The 16251-nt window shown below is 40.9% G+C and overlaps 1 protein-coding gene across 2 annotated transcripts in view; it reads right to left on the bottom strand.

Annotated features, from left to right (window-relative positions):
• si:dkey-28e7.3 (trafficking kinesin-binding protein 1) overlaps positions 1 to 15760 on the bottom strand; it is a 39281-nt gene extending 23521 nt beyond the window's left edge. Inside the window, exon 1 of one of the 2 annotated variants that reach the window (XM_036538544.1) lies at positions 15657 to 15760. The gene's annotated coding sequence lies outside the window, so the exon portion shown is untranslated. Of the gene's footprint in view, positions 1 to 3733; positions 3799 to 15656 lie in introns of those variants that run through there. The other variant, XM_036538552.1, reaches the window with a different exon arrangement.
• Between the last annotated feature and the right edge of the window lie 491 nt (positions 15761 to 16251).

Below are 16251 nucleotides of genomic sequence, written 5' to 3'. Positions count from 1 at the left end.
TGGATTTCAAATGACTGCAGATTGAGATGATCCAATTATGTATATAGTGGACTAAGTTAATGCTAATACAGACACAAACCAGAGGAGCAGAAAACATTGGTGTACAGTATGTCACTGGGTACATTTATGGTCATTAGCTTGTAGCTGTTATTAACTGCGAGCCAACAGAGATTCACTCTTTGTTAAAAGACAAATTAAGTAACTGCCTTAAAAATGTGCAGCAACAGAGAATGTCCTTCATGTTATCATTCACTAAAGGACATTTCATGGGCTCTCCTGATCTTTTTGACAAGGCTAAATCTGTACCGACAGATTAATGCATTTGATGTCCAGAACTGTTTCTTAATATTGTTGCAAAAACTAATAGAAGCAATTAACACTCTGAATACTGATGTCCACTTCTCTTTGGACATCCAAATTCATTTTGCAAATGTGACCTCCATCACCAAGCCCACTTTCACATGGGTAATGCAGGGTATAAGAACCACGGGGGTAAATAATATGTCCCCAGGCTAGCATCAGTGTGTGTCTCAAAAATAGGTTGGCAGGGATGAGTTTCTCATCTGAAAACTAACATTAATAAGGTACCTACCCTGCTGAAAATAATATGCCAGATATAACAGACAGCCCCCCTGTGAATTTAGAGCCTAGGAAAAGATGAGGTTGGTCCAGATTGTCACTCACCAAAGCAAATTAGCTCCAGAAGTATTGTTTTGTTTTTAAAGCATACAGTAGGATAAACCAGATTTCAAATTATTATACACAGTCTACTCGTCAAAGCTAGAAATCAAATATAGTAGACTGTGAGAGAGATAACAAGATATAGATAGACAGTAACATGAGGAAAGAGTGGATTATGGAGTGTAAGATATGGACTGCAAACTTGGAACAACTGACAATGCCCCAGCAGCCCCCTGCTCTGTCACAGCCACACAAACAAGCCCAATAACCCAACCACTGTATGCAAAGCCTAGAGGTTTAGGCTTGTTATTTTCTGTAGAACAGAGCACCTTTATCCTGCCTTCAATGGCCTGAGATTCTACAGGGGTCTGAAAGGATTTGGCAAGGTCTCTGCCTGGACTTTGTCTCCCATGAACCTTTATAGCACAGCAGACCAGTAACAGAGGAGGTGAGAGGATGACAGAGCAAAACAGAGAGAGCAATAAAACAAGTCTGCAGCTGGGGAAGAGAGGAAACGTGGCATTTACACAGAGCAGCTGCTTTACTGGATCAGATAGCAGGTGGGGTATTAGGACTGGCTATCCTCCTGCTACAGATCAGTTTATGTGAGTAACGCTTTCGGTTTCAGCAGGAAAGACCCATGGTGAAATAGTTTACTCAATGGCAGAAGTGTATTCATCCCATTACAGCCCATAGAGCTAGCAGCAAGCTCCACAACTAAGTGGTTATACCACATCACGTCAGATCACGGTAACACAGCCACCAAGAGTACTAGGACACATCCAGAATCATTATCTCCATCATTATCATTAGTGACATCCACATCACAAGGCAGCGAAGCAGTGTGTGGATGAGGAGTGAGACCTAGGAAATGTTTCTCAGTTATTGATATCATTATTTATTAACATTGTTTCTACTGCCATCCATTCAATGAATGAATGAGAGGATTCATCTGAAACAAGATAACTTCTTTACCTTGCTCTGTTCACTGCTCAAGGGTAATTCAGCAGTGTCTCTCCACTCTTAGCTTACACTGAAAATCCAGTTCCAAAGCAGGTAATTTTAGTATTTGTTTGGCCATATGTCACCACAAACACACACTTCACAGTCCAGTCTCACAAGAGCTTGCAGGAGGAGGGCCTGCATCCGGCCCAAAGAAAGCTAGGACACTTGTGTCTAATAACCACCCCCCATTATGGCCCTGCACCAAGGACCCCACCCATCTCCAACAGACTACAAAGGGACTCATGATGAACTGTGCACAGGTTCTGTCACAGATATAGCCCTTCTAGCTCCATTACAGACACGGGTGCTCCATTTTTTTTTACAGAGCTGACATAGTTCCATTCATGCAGCTCTTCTAGAACAGACTTACCCACCACTGCAATGAGAATTTGCATTGTGTATTCATGCCAGCAATTGGTAGATAAAGGCCGGGATAGAGAAAACATTTGCTTAAGATCTGGTTATTATAAATTAGCAAAATCTTCCAAAGGTTCATATCAGCCTTTTTGTTCATGAGGTCATTCTGTGCAAAACCTAACACTGACTACTCAATAGCAGTATTAGTTCATTTTATCATGCTGGTGTTAAGTATTTGAGCTCACAAATGTGAATATAAAAATGATAAGAATATGTTGTAATTGGCTGCTGAATTCCACAAAATCTTCACAGAATCTCCTACTCTTAAATCTGTGTGTTTGTGTGTGCACACTGTATATGCCCTGTGTGTGTTTCATGAGCTATGTGCGTGTGTTTGTGTCCTGTGTATGTGTATGACCCATTTCTGTGTGTGTATATGTGTCCTGTGCACGAGTGCGTTAGCCATGTGTGTGTGGAGGAAGTCTATAAATCTCCCACAGCAGACATGGATACTACTGACTCCCTCTGTTGAGGGGTTCAAAAAAACTGATGAGGTAATGAGGTAATCTGATAGATGACCTCCATTCAAACTCATCACAACCATGCCTGAAAGCAGAACTAACCACCACCATTCATAATTCATAATTAATGTTTATCATATTAGCACACAGGGTCACATCACTCAAGCAAATATTACACATCATCACTGATGTTTGCCTTCACAGTAATGTACAAATAGCCTGGGATTCTTCAACAGGGATCATTATTCACATTTGTCTAAAATGCCCTTCACATTAACAAACAGTAATTAATAGTTATAAAACCTGCCTTGTGTGTCCGGTTTTGTCTTTGGTGCTACTGCAGTTACTAACAGTGAGAGTTAGCTTAGCAAAGCTCCATGCTAAAAGACGTGGCACCCAAAGTACGTTGGTATGTATTAGAGTAATTCCCTCGTGGAAACAAAGGTGCCTTTTTTACCCACATAGCTTTCACTGAGATGTCTGCTGGGAAATGGATTACCATCGATTAGTAACTGAATAACTTGTGATGTAATCGGAAGGAGACAGGAGAAGGGATGCAATGCTGGCTACGAGCACCCTGCACTTTGCTTACAGCAAAGGAAAACAGTGTCTTTTTGCGTGCTGACAAGATAATGATTCAGTGTACAACAGCCTAAACACAGAATCAAACATCCTTATTTATGTTATTTAAAACAATGTAAGTTATTTAAAATAAGATCTGCAAGAATAATCATGTAGTTAAACATGGTGTTTCAAGGGAAAAGCACAGACACTTAACCACAGAACCCTATCTGAACAAACACGTAAACAGATGCAGACAGAAATTCATCACGTGTCCCACGTGAAAGAGAGGGTGGACTGCTTGGCCTTCGTCAAACACTTTCTCTGGATTCAACAGTCCAATACAGGACCTTTGTCAGAAGACTTGTAAAGAATTTCAAGCTGCATCTGCACCGCTATCCCCATGTTTAAAGGAACTGTGGTGAGTATTGACCTCTTTTGCTGAAGAAAAAAACAACACAAGGTTAAAGCAACACAGGAAAGTGAGAGCTGCCCCTTAACCACCCATTAGCCACCTCAGTGAAGCTGAAGCTCTAAGAAGCAGAAGCTCTATCTCATCCTGAAGAAAGGCACAGCATAGCGAGGAGGAAGCTCCATGTAGCACTGACCGCGGAGGCAGGTAATGCACACACAGTCCGGAAGGTTGCCGTTGACGACTGCCTGCCCGCCTGCCCGCCCGCCTCGGATTCCCTGGAACAGCTGCAGGATGCCTGTAAATCCCACCCACCCCCTCGAATCTTCCCCGCCCCCATCCCGCCTCCTCCTCTGCTCACTCACTGCTTGCTTCACTCCATTCAGCAGGGCGCTCTCTGTTGCTTGCCTGCAATGCGCCAGACATTCATTGTCAAATTAAATCCAAACCAAATCCAGTACCAGGGCACAAATGCACAAACCAGCAGAGGTTATTACTGTTTCTGTTATTGTTAATGTTATTGTGTACCCACAGCTGACAGTTTGCTCCTCAGTAACCCATTCAAACATCTAGATCCCATTTATTTCACAGTATACAGTGTGTGGTAACCTGTCCATAATGCAATATCTCATTGATTTTACAATCATATTCATAACTAATTCACCTGCAACTGACTTTGCTTTTCAATGTCCCACATGAGAGTCAAACCCTTAACCTTAAGGTTAAAATTCAGGTGTAAACTCTCAGTGTACTAATAGAGTCTTTCTACTATGATAAATCTTACTCCTGTGGTATCAGTAGAGAAAACACAAGAACAAAAAGGCTCTGAGACAGAAATTATCATTAGTAGATACTAATGCCTACTTGTCAGGATGGTTCATTCGGCTCACACTCTTTCACTGAGAAATCCACTCCACTTCCCTAAACTGACCCATGACACAATCAGCAAAAACACATGGAGAAAATGTTGCTTGGTGGGATTTAGGTCAGATTTGCATGAAGGAAGCAATTCATCTTGAACACAGGATGCTAAAATACTCATTTGTGGATATTTTTTCTCATTCACGGTAATACAAGGTGCTCATCTTGGAGTCTTTCTTACTCTTTGTCTCTCTCTTATACACAAACCAAAAAACGTTTCTGTTTCTGTCTGCCTGTCTGTCTGTCTGCCTCTCTCTCTCTCTCCCCCTGTCCTTAATTAGCAGGGGCCTCTGCCCCAGCTGTCCAGTGAAGCGTGACACTCTCTTCCACCAAAATGGGCATTCAGAGAGTGGACCAGTGCTTTGGTCACATGGGTCCCCTTAAGGCTGCCCCCACGCAGGTGAACCTGCACTCTGTCTTTCCATTCTGCCAGCAAGCTCTGTCCCTCCTGCTCCCCGGAGCAATAAGACCAACTACAGAAAGTTAGAGGAGGGAAAAATACACAGAAAACCCCATTCTGCAAGCCCATTACATTACATCGCATTATTGTCATTTAGCAGATGCTCTTATCCAGAGTGACTTACATAGATTACATCATTTTTACATGTTATCTATTTATACAGCTGGATATTTACTGAGGCAATTATTGGTTGAGCCCCCATGAACAGCGAGCATTAAACTGGCAAATTCCATAATGTGTTGCTGCAAAGACAGAGAATAAACAAGTAATACATCCTATTTTATCATATGCATGGAAAATCAAGGCTGCTGTTGCATCAATGTCAAGAAAATAAAGGTCAGGAAAGCCCAGGAACAGGATAACTAATTTCCAAGGGGTAAAAACTGAATATTGTAACAATATATTAAACATGAATTTTGTCACTGATTGCCTTTTCGCTTTTTCCTTTACATGCATTTTGAAAGGTTTCCAAAGGGAAATCAGCCAAAACATTAAAACAAGTATAATTTAGTGAAGTGTTATATTGCCAGTGTTGCCTTCATTGAAAAGCTTACTGTATTTCAAAGCTTAAAAGGAATGCAGGGAAAGACTAAACCAAGTTTTACTTTATGTTTTCAAAAATAGGCTGAAAGCCCAAAAACCGTCAAATAATTTCAAGCTCCAATAAGACATGCATGCCAAATTACAATTGTTGGGTAAACTTTTTTTGTTGCCAAAGAAAATCTGTCAGTGTCGTTCAAGTTATCTCTCTGATATCAACATATTGATACATTAACTCATAATATTTGTAAAATGAGATTGTTATAATTGTAGGTACTGTATGATAAATACATCTAGTAAAAATGATCAAATTCCAAAAATGTCTGTAAGTACTTGTGAACAGAGAACATAGCAGCCTGACCTTGATCTTCAACAAGTAAACTTTGACCACCCTAGAGGGAGTTACAGAGCTGCAGTGAGCATTCTGGGAAACATGCTGCTGAATACGTGAGGCTAGTCACACAGCACAGGGCTCTTTGACTAACCTGAGACAGACTGGGGGAGGGGAGGGTGAGGAGTACAAAGGAACAAATGAGAAGCTTTAGCCATGTGCAGTTCACCCTGTCAACACTTTTTAAACCGCAAATTTTAATTTGTGACCGAGAAAGGGAGAGCTGGAAGGGTGGGAGGTGCTGAGGGGGAGAGGAGTGACATGCAAATATGCTTTCTAATTGGCTCAAATGGCCTTGTACTTTAAAGCCCTCTTCTCTTGGAAACCAATGTACTGTGACCGGCTATTTTACCAGGCCCAGCTAATGTGCCTGTCAGCAGGGCTCCGTGAATGCGGACATCAGAGCAGTGATACTGCCTGGCAGCAGCTCCATCTCTTCAAAGTGACAACAGAGTAGAGATTATCTGTGGTGCAAACTATAGAATAAGTGCTTTTTTGTATAGTGTCCTCCATCCAAGAAGATAAAAGTACTTCATAGTGAGCTGGCAACTCGCTAGCCTGCCCAGTAGTCTAGTGTCTTTCTCAGTGATTTTAATACCAGGGGCTGGTGTGGGACCGCTTGCATTCTTTAAAGACTACCCGGGCTTATATTAAAAAAAAGAGGAAGATTCACCGTCCCCAGATGTAATCCTGGCTTCCATGTCTGTTTCTGCCTGTCTGTCTCTCTCTCCCTGTGGCCCTCTACCTACCCTGCAAACCTGTATCCACATACCCATATATTTGATCTATATCCACAGAATGATAGTATAGAATAAATGCAACATAGTCCTACTGTGCACTTCCATGAAACCTGTTGTATTAAAGTTATTCATAAGATGATTTATTATTTATGCATAATATTCATTTGATATTTCATTTCATTAATTTGATTTGGTGATGTTCTGACCGCAAGTACTTCATTGAAAAATGTATTTAACTTGTATGCTGAAAAATATATTCTCTCTGATCTACAAAAATTAATTACAGTAAAACAGAAACATAGTAGCAGGTCACTCATGCACTTTATTATACTGTATCTGCTTTGCAGACACTTGTCTGTCACACCAGAGTTGTCTTTCAGTGAAGCTTTCATCGTGAACTTGTTCTATTATCCACTGGCTTTTCCTTCATCAGTGTTTAAGATGTATAAGCATGTTCAGTGATTTTATACCACTGCTACTTAAAGTGGACTGACACACCTGCACATTATGTGTGCAAATGCAGTAGTTGAGTGGATTTTTATCCTCAGCTGAAATAAAGCCATATTTGATGTATGACGTGATATGTATGGTGATATTTTCTGGTGCCAGGCAAATGTTTTAACTTTCCTGAGTCCTGAACACAAATACTGGGTGATGAATGCTAGCCCTTCACTTATTTAAGTGTTAAACCAACATATAGCTGAAAAGACATTGTTGGTTTGGAAGGGACATAGGTAGATAACCTTAGGAAGCTGAAAGTGCTGAATCTGCCCTAAATTAATCCTGCTAACAAAGGAATACTGTATCCAACGCACCTTCTCTGCCTCTTCCACCTTAACGTCTAGACAGAGAGTGCTCAGCACTCTGCACTGTGTGTGTTGTCATAGCGATGCAGGCAAAACCCTTGGCAACAATCAGGATAAAGAGCAACGGTAGTATAACAAAAGGTATGACATGACAAGGGGTGGGAGAGCGAAGGGGTTAATCACTGAGCAAATACAGCTGACTGCTCTGTTAGCATAGCCAGTGCCCCACTGTACCAGCTGCATATGCAATTCACAAATAGACTATGCAAAAGACTATCCTCTCTCTACTAATAATGATGTTGGGGAAAGTCACTTTAGGTGAATTCCACTTCCAATGTTAAATATAATTGCCTGAAAAAAAAAACAAGTAAACTTTTTAGATTACTAATTAATCATTATTATTACCAGATGGTGAGCACTGAACAGACTGAGTTGATGAATGAGCCAATAGGAACAGAAGCTACCATTTTATTTCAGGGTTAAGTATATGACCTCAAGCGTCCCTTAGTTTGAGAGATAAGTTACTCTTTATCAGTGTGGTATCTTTCCACAGGGTTGGCAAAAAGAACACAGCACAATGCTTACGTGCCAGTTTGCAAGTTTGCTGCGTCTCACTAACGTAATAAAACTATCTGGTCAAACGGCCCACCGGTCACCTGTTGTGGGGCCCCAGTGGCGCTGATGGTCCACTTTCCTTCTAAGCAGCTCATTACATTACGACTTTAATCGCTATTCCGGCAAGCGATAGATGACGTCATCATTCTAAACAAATACAAATACTGATACCCTACTGCTCTGCCCAGGAGATCAGTGCTGTAGTGCCAATTCAATGCGTTTCCTCTCAGCACACCCAGGCAGACAGCAGCCTGCGCACTTTAGCTCCAATTCCAGTCAGATTAGTCATATAATAGAGGAGTAAAATAAAACGGACCACACCTTAGGGAAAAAAAAATATGATTTGTTAAGTGTAGTGTGTGAAGCTTCCAGGAACATGAACAGCAATGGTTACTTAGAAAGTGGTTACTTACTTCTGATGGCACTCACTGCAGAGAGCAGTAGAGGTCATTTTCTTCCGACAAACTGCCTGCAGTTGCACTTAGTACAAGTGAAAGTGTTGGCTGTTATGCCAAGGACATACTAATATTGCAAAACATACTTGGAAAATAAGTGTTCTAAGGGGGTTACTGATCTGACCGGTGTATTTTCTGTGGGTGCCTTTGAAGTGAAAGATGATATATGGGGACACCCCCAAACTGGTTACTCATCAATTTCTGGTGCCATTCCTGAGGGAAAGTATTGAGGGAAAGAGAGTGTGTCATCTGGGATGGAGACTGCACCCTAGTTAACCATTACCCATGATACACCTGCTTCAGCACGAGTGGTTCCCGTAAGAGTCTCTTATCTGCCACCAAACTGATAAAGCAGTCTATAACACTGACACCACGATACACACTCAAAACCGACGCTGATCATAGTGAAAATACTACTTTTCCCAGCAGTGTTTCTGAATAACAGTTCCACCCAGCTCAGTATCAAGTGCCATGGTTATGGAGTGGACTTCCACTGTAAAGCTGTGGGACAGAGATGACACATGCTAATTATTGTTGTCCTTCATCTGACTGAGGCATTACAGAATCTGCTGCTCACCAGACTGTGACAAGTTAAATATGATGCTGGCACAATGAGAGTTTAATTAACCAATTATATTTGCTGCATATGGCAGAACAGTAACTGACATCTACTCTGCAGCTGTAAAAATGTGAACAAAATTAGTGCTACGGAAATATGCAACGTGTCAATGAGGGGTAGTGTGGTAATCGAGGCAATAAGACCCTGTTGATGCAGTAAATTTTGTCGGACCTGATGACACTGTATCTTGATGTTTGCAGATCATTCCAGTCTTTCCTTCTAGTTGTATGTAAAAATGTAAGTGTAACTTACAGTAGTCGGCATTCACAGTTTTTTGATGAATAGGTTAGGTCACACAAATTTATTTTTGGTCCTGTGTTAATCAGCATAAAATTCAAATTCACTCAAAGCAGTAAGAATCTACGAGCAATCTATGCTGGCAGAAATCAGAAAAAGAAACCCTTCATCAACAGAATAGCAAGTATGGCAAGGACTAGCAGTCAGGTGTATACTTTTTCAATATTAACAAAAGGGGACAGACAGAATATTGTTATAGGAAAAAATCTAGAGTCTAAAAAATGAGGTACAATTGTGGAAAATACTAAAAACATACCAAAAGAATACTAAAAAACAGACCCATGTATTACTCACCACAAACAGACACACACAGTAACAATTAATGGCAGTTGCAGTGTCCAGTGTAGCAGTGTCAAACGGCAACTGGACAAAGTGACATTTCAAAACAAACATGCTTCCTAAAAAACTACACATTTGGTGACTATTTTATGTCCAGCTGGAGCACAGGGTGTTAAAGTGTGGCATGAAAGTCATTGGAAGCGCCAATTCTCTGAGATACTAGACCAAACTTATAATTAATATAGTGTGTGTGCAATCAGTCAAATAAACATTTTGGAATTACATTTACATTTACATTTATTCATTTAGCAGACGCTTTTATCCAAAGCGACATACAAAAGTGCATATAGTAGGCAAACAGGCACAAGGGCAGGATGTGTACAGGTCATACAATGCAGATAGTGCTTAAGCCGAATTAATTTTTGTCAGTTGGAATCTGTTACCTACGAACGAATTTTATGACTGCGCAGAACTACTCCTACCACATACGCAAGTACATTTGAGTAAGTCCGTGTTTTTTTTTGCCATTGGGATAAAATTTGACAGTTATCAAATTTATATGAACCTTTCATGGTTCAAAAACATAAATACGCAATTCAGTTTACAATAATAAATATACATGGTAACTACTCTAATCAGTAGGCATATACCGTACTTAACTTGCCAGATTGTAATGGTGGATATGTGTACCCTGCAGGTGACAGAGGTTATGTGCTGAGACGTATTTGATTGTGCGGCCACAAGGAAACACTGAACTCAGAGGTTAACACAGGTGCATTGGTTTGGGGAAACAAACTACGATGTAAAAGTAAATTGTACACAGTTATTGTGGGACTACTTGGGACTAAAAAATACAACCTAAAGAAAATGGTAAACTCAGATGAGATGACCAGCTGTAGAGGGTGCTATTTCAGTGCTATTCTTTTTTTGTACATAGTTATATCCTGAAACCACAGCTGTTCTGACTGCTGGGGGTATTCCAGAGAGTGGAATTACAACTAATCAAGATGTGTCGAAACAGAATTTGCAGAATTCTGTTTCAACAGATCCACAAACCGCAATCCCATTATCAGTAACTACAACAACTCATTCGCCCAAGCAAACCTGCTCTCTGGCAGGTTAACTTGAACTACGCCTGACCGAGCACATAAAAACATGGGTTTTGAACCAGTTTTGACATCATGTCGTGTATGTTTCAATCAAATTCCATTGGTCTGTGCACGGTTTCTGTTCGAACACCTTTGCACTGTCAAAAAATGATTAAACCACGAATAGTTGTTCTTCTCTTAAGACAAATATCTTCATGAGCATTATTGTTTTTCAGTGCAGCCAGTCATTTATCTCACAAACCTACTTAAACCAAAGTTTCCATTGTCACGTGTCACAGATTTGCACTCACTCCATTACAAACACTGCACACTGAAAGTGTGTTTATGTGTGTGTGAGTGTGAGAGAACAATCTGAGATACATTTAAAGATGAGGCCTGCCAAAGGACTTACTTAGACAGTCCAGTTATTTTCACACTCCAGCCAGCCAACACTCTTACCCTGACAGATAAACATGGATTTGAAGAATTATTTGAAATCATTAAAAACCATCACCTGCAACCTCCATCAAGATGAATCTCATGTAAAAAAAATTATTCCAAGGGGAATCGCCTACAAAATCTCTATAACTTTTTACACTCCTCTGATTGAAAAGTTAATGCCCCTCCTGGATCAGAATCAGAAATAGAATACATTCTACCAAGAGGGCATTTCATTTGAAGATATGATAAAAAGGACAAAATGGCAAAATTTGAAAAGATAGGGCAAATCACTCAGCTAAAATGCACTGCTTAAGCAGAAATACGGAACAAAAGTACAAGTTCTACTTTGCTAAGTCATCACCCCAAGATGGCCTAATGTTATTTCATGCTAGATCTTGACCTAGAGCACTGAAAGTTTTTAACTGTTTACAGTTTTTAATGTTTATTTTTTAACAGACCAAGTCAATGCCTCACTGGTGGATGATACATTACAGAGATGGTTTGTGGGATAATCAGGTGGATTGGTACCCTGACCACAGAAAGCCAGTAATGCTCAGAAATGGATTTACTTCCATTTCTTCTGTTCTTTCCACTTTAACTCTTATAGCTGATGTGTCGTATGGATTTTAGGTTACAAATCACCTGTACGTTGCCTGAGGGGCACACAATTAAGCTGTTTTATTGCAGTATCCATGTACACTGAGGTATCTTGAGAGTTTAAGGCAACCACCTTCTCTCAATGGTTCAGTAACAAACCTGAAGTACACTTATTTCAGTACTAAATGTTCTGCATTTACTCTAGTAACAGAGTGGAGTGAGATCACTTTACTCATATGGAGTCTACAAAGGGCACAGATTCTAATCAGACTGGCACTACTTAGCTTCAGAGAATCCTGAAAATCCATTCAGACTTTTTAAATTATACACAGCTCAGGAGGGAACAGAGGGCCTTTCCATGGTAAACTCCCAAACCCAGCTTCCCACAGACAGCGTCAACCAAGCAACCCAATAAAGCAGTCTGAGCTCGGTGGACTGGCACTTTGTTCATAAATTATAAGCAGGTACATGCATTGACACAGTTCAATTAACTGTGCACCTTATTGCACCACACTGACCAAAGATGCATGCCTCAATTTTTTTAGTCACAAACTGCATGCTGAGTGTAGCATATTACTCACAGGGCAAGGAGCATTACCCCTACCTAAAATGTGCCATAGGGCTCAAACGGCATGCATTATATGTACCTTTGAATATAAGTGTGTTTTACCTCAGCCCAGAGAACATTAGAAGTACAGTCTGTGACAGTCCTAGCAGATATGGTTATCCCTGGATCTGAGTGGATCCAGATGCTGATACATGAAACAGTGTGACAGCTGAAATCTGTAAATTTTTAAGGGTGATTTATTTTCTTTTTTTTATATATTATCCTAAATTGACTTCTTTATCAGTATGCTCAGTTTGCAAAGTTATCAAATCAGTTTGCTTCTGTGTTGAAAGAAGGTGCTTATGAGCAAGCTGCTGTCACCAAAAAGCTAGACAACATACCAAAGATGAATACACATATAACAATGATGATGATGATAATAATAATAATAATAATAATAATAATAATGTACAGCTGTTAACCAAGCTATACTGATGCTACAAAATATTTGCTGATAAATAATATTGGTAATATTAGTCAGTGCTGATTTGTAGTTCGTCATCACTACGCTGTCAAACAGTGTAGCCAGTTGAGCTATGTTTCTTATGCAAATAGAGGCACCTAAAACAGCATCTGGCTCAACAAAATAGTAACAAGAGCTTAAGCAAGTGTTAAGCCCATTAAAGCTACAGTACTTTTACAGTTGTTATTTATTCCCAAAACATGCTGAAATTGAAAGACCTAGATACACCAATAGAATGGCCCTAACAAGCCAGAACTAATAACCCAGCAGGGCTGGGCTAATAACTATTTGAATGCAATACAAGACATGGCATGACAGACTGGACTGTGCCTGTTTTCCTGGATCCACTGAGTATGCAAAAGGGGAACAGCATACACATTTGGGCACAGTAGGTGAAAGTGAGGCAACATGTTTGCACTAAACTTCATATCCCAAGGCAGATAAACAAGCATAGATCAAACTTCACCCATACTTCATGCTCTAAAAGTAATTGATGCAGCTAATAATGACAACAGACAAGTCAAAGTGGTGTGCTAGACATCTTCTGAATTCAGCATGAAGAGAATATGAATAGAACCTAATCACATACTTGTGCTTGATCAGCTCTGCATTAGCCCTGCAATCTTACAGTTGCTTTGATCGATTTTCAGACCAGTTGAGGGTAACACCCCTTAATTCATGGAAAATGAATGTTTTAACCATTTTCCATGAATTGCTACAAACTTCACTTCACATAGCAGATAAGATGGACCCCCACACACCCCCAGCCCTCTGATTACTTCAAAGGTTAGAGGCTTTTCCTCCACAGCTAACCTACATCTGACATAAAGAACTGGCAGAGACAAACCCCATACAAAATCCACTCATAACAAAGTAGCATAGCTGACTGGGAGAATGTCAATGGTGACCGCGTAGTCATCTATAGTTCACCCTGTCTCTAAAGGTTGTCACATTGTGTGCCACCGGAGGGTTGAGTGAGCCATCATTCTAATCAAATGCAGAGGAAACTTCTTCAACTAATTGTAATTTATTCAAGTAATTTTTTCCCTGCTGTGAAAATTGTTCTCTAGCGAACATAGAAAAATACAGATGTAAAATGTGACTACATAATGCCTTTCCAAGCATCTGAAATATTTTGAAACTCTACTAGCCTTCATGTTTCCCCAGAGTCACCTTTTTACCTCAAATTGTCCCCTTTAAACTTGTTTTCACACCCTTTTCAACCTGAGCTCTGTGTCCATTCCTCTGCTCACTAATGTTGACCATTTAGTCTATTTAGTGCTGTGATCACAGGACAGTGGTAGTGGCTATGAGCCTTGACTCAGTGTTATGGAGGAGTCAGACACTGCAGCCTCAGTAGAGCTCTTTAATGAGAAAGCATGTATGCTGATCTCATACAGCACCCACTCTGGCTTTAAATGTTGGCTCTAGAAGTTGTGGCTGTTGCATGAAACCTCCATCCCCCACAACAGAGTAATGCTGGAAATCCATTCCAATCATTTCTTGAACAGCTGCATAAATCTTTTTAACTTTAGGACTGAAAGTGCTCTGCCATCTTCAGATTGAAAAGTCCTTCATCGAGTTATATTCTTTGCTGTGTTGAAGAGTTCTGTGGCATTTCTGAGGGAAGGTCAACTGAATATTTTCCAGACTGTCATTCATTTTTATAGCCTGTCATTCATATTAGTTGACTTCAACTGGCACTTCAAATGTTACTGTAGCGAAGGGCGAGAGCAGTCACCCCACCCAGCCTCGAACCCAGGTCTACAGGGTACCAAACTGCAGCTTTGACCGCAACGGTCAAGTTGCAGGGTTGGCACCCCGTAGACCCGTTTTCGAGGCCGGGTGGGGTGACTACTTTCGCCCTTTGCTACAGTTACACTCCAGAGACCAGAGAATGTTTTCGAATTCATCATAAAGGCTAATCTGCTACTGAGTTACTAAAAATAAGTACTTAATTTCATTAAGTATGATAATATTCTTCTTTTCTAGAGTTACCCTTTTTCACAGAGGATAACCAATCCATCTTTGTGTATTATTAGAATTCAAAATCTTCACATTGACTGTGAGTTTAAAATGTATTTTAAGTAACAGTGGGCTCAATGAGAAGTGCCCCACACTGGTCCAAGAAGAGGACTACTTGATCATTTGCAGCTCTTCCAAAACAATAGCTGTAAACAGCTGGTAATAGGTAATCTAACTAAGGTCTGTTGAGGTTAACTCCCATTTCTCAACTGTGTCTTTAAAGAGAGTACAGGTGAGTTTTCCATGTAAACACAGAGGCAGTGAAACATTTCTGCAACTTACAATGCATGGTCCAGTCCCTTGCCCCTCACAAAGCCATAATTAATTACTGCAGTTGGTCATACCTTAAGTGGGGAAGTATATCACTGAGAAACCCACAAACGGAAAAGGATATGGCTGACCTCCCCTACAGTGTTCCTATATACACTGAGGAAACGGAACAATGCTAAGCCACCTCTCTGACATCAACCTTTTCACGCATGTGCAAAAGGGTCAGGAATGGCAAAGGATTTCTCCCTCTATTAAAAACTGAACACAAACAACCGCAGCCTATAATCCCTTCATCCACCTTCGGCAGAGACACTCGCCTCTCCCAATGCTTTGCTCTTGCCCTTCATCCTCAGGTGCTCATCTCGGGACAGAGGACAAAATGAGGCAGCAGGCAGGAACAGGCTGTGCAATCAGGAGGGCCCAAGACAGCAGCCTACAGACGGAGGATTTACTCTGATAAAATCTGCCAGGTATTTGCTGAGTGCACGACAAGGGTGACACTTACTGTAGCAGCCCTGGTTGTGTGATCCCTGAGTCCACTGATGGGTCGTCGTCTTGTTTTCTGTACGTGTGACAGCACAAGATGCAGCAGCTTGCAGCTAGCACTGCAGCTTGGGGCTGCTATTGCTTGACGGCCTCTCTCCTGCTCCTTCCTTCTGACACAGAGAGAGAGAGAGAGAGAGAGAGAGAGAGAGAGAGAGAGAAACACTCGAGTCAGCACTTTGAGCGCTGTGGCGTAATGTGGCTCATACAGAAGTTTCCCTCACTACCTGTCACCACCTCCTCTTTCATCCCCACTGTGATAAGGGCTCCTCCAAACCCCTCCCAGAGAGGAGCTCAATGTACTACTGTCCAAATAGGAACATATCCTTCACCGTTACACAACAGGGAAAAAGCACAAGTCCCAAGTCCCTGATTACTTTTCACAGTACCGAACTCCTCCCTCTACAAAGGTGTCTAGCTGACCTGTCTGACACAGCAAGCCAATCCAGTATCATACAACATACAAAAGTTGGCACCGCTGCAACAGGGCCACAAGCCTTTGATTTTCATCTGTCCAACTCTCTTTCTTTTTTAAAATCCAGTATGTGAAAACAGAA

The sequence above is a fragment of the Megalops cyprinoides genome, chromosome 1 (assembly GCF_013368585.1).
Source record: "Megalops cyprinoides isolate fMegCyp1 chromosome 1, fMegCyp1.pri, whole genome shotgun sequence".
Taxonomy (NCBI): Eukaryota; Metazoa; Chordata; class Actinopteri; order Elopiformes; family Megalopidae; genus Megalops; species Megalops cyprinoides.
This window is presented reverse-complemented; position numbering and strand designations above follow the sequence as displayed.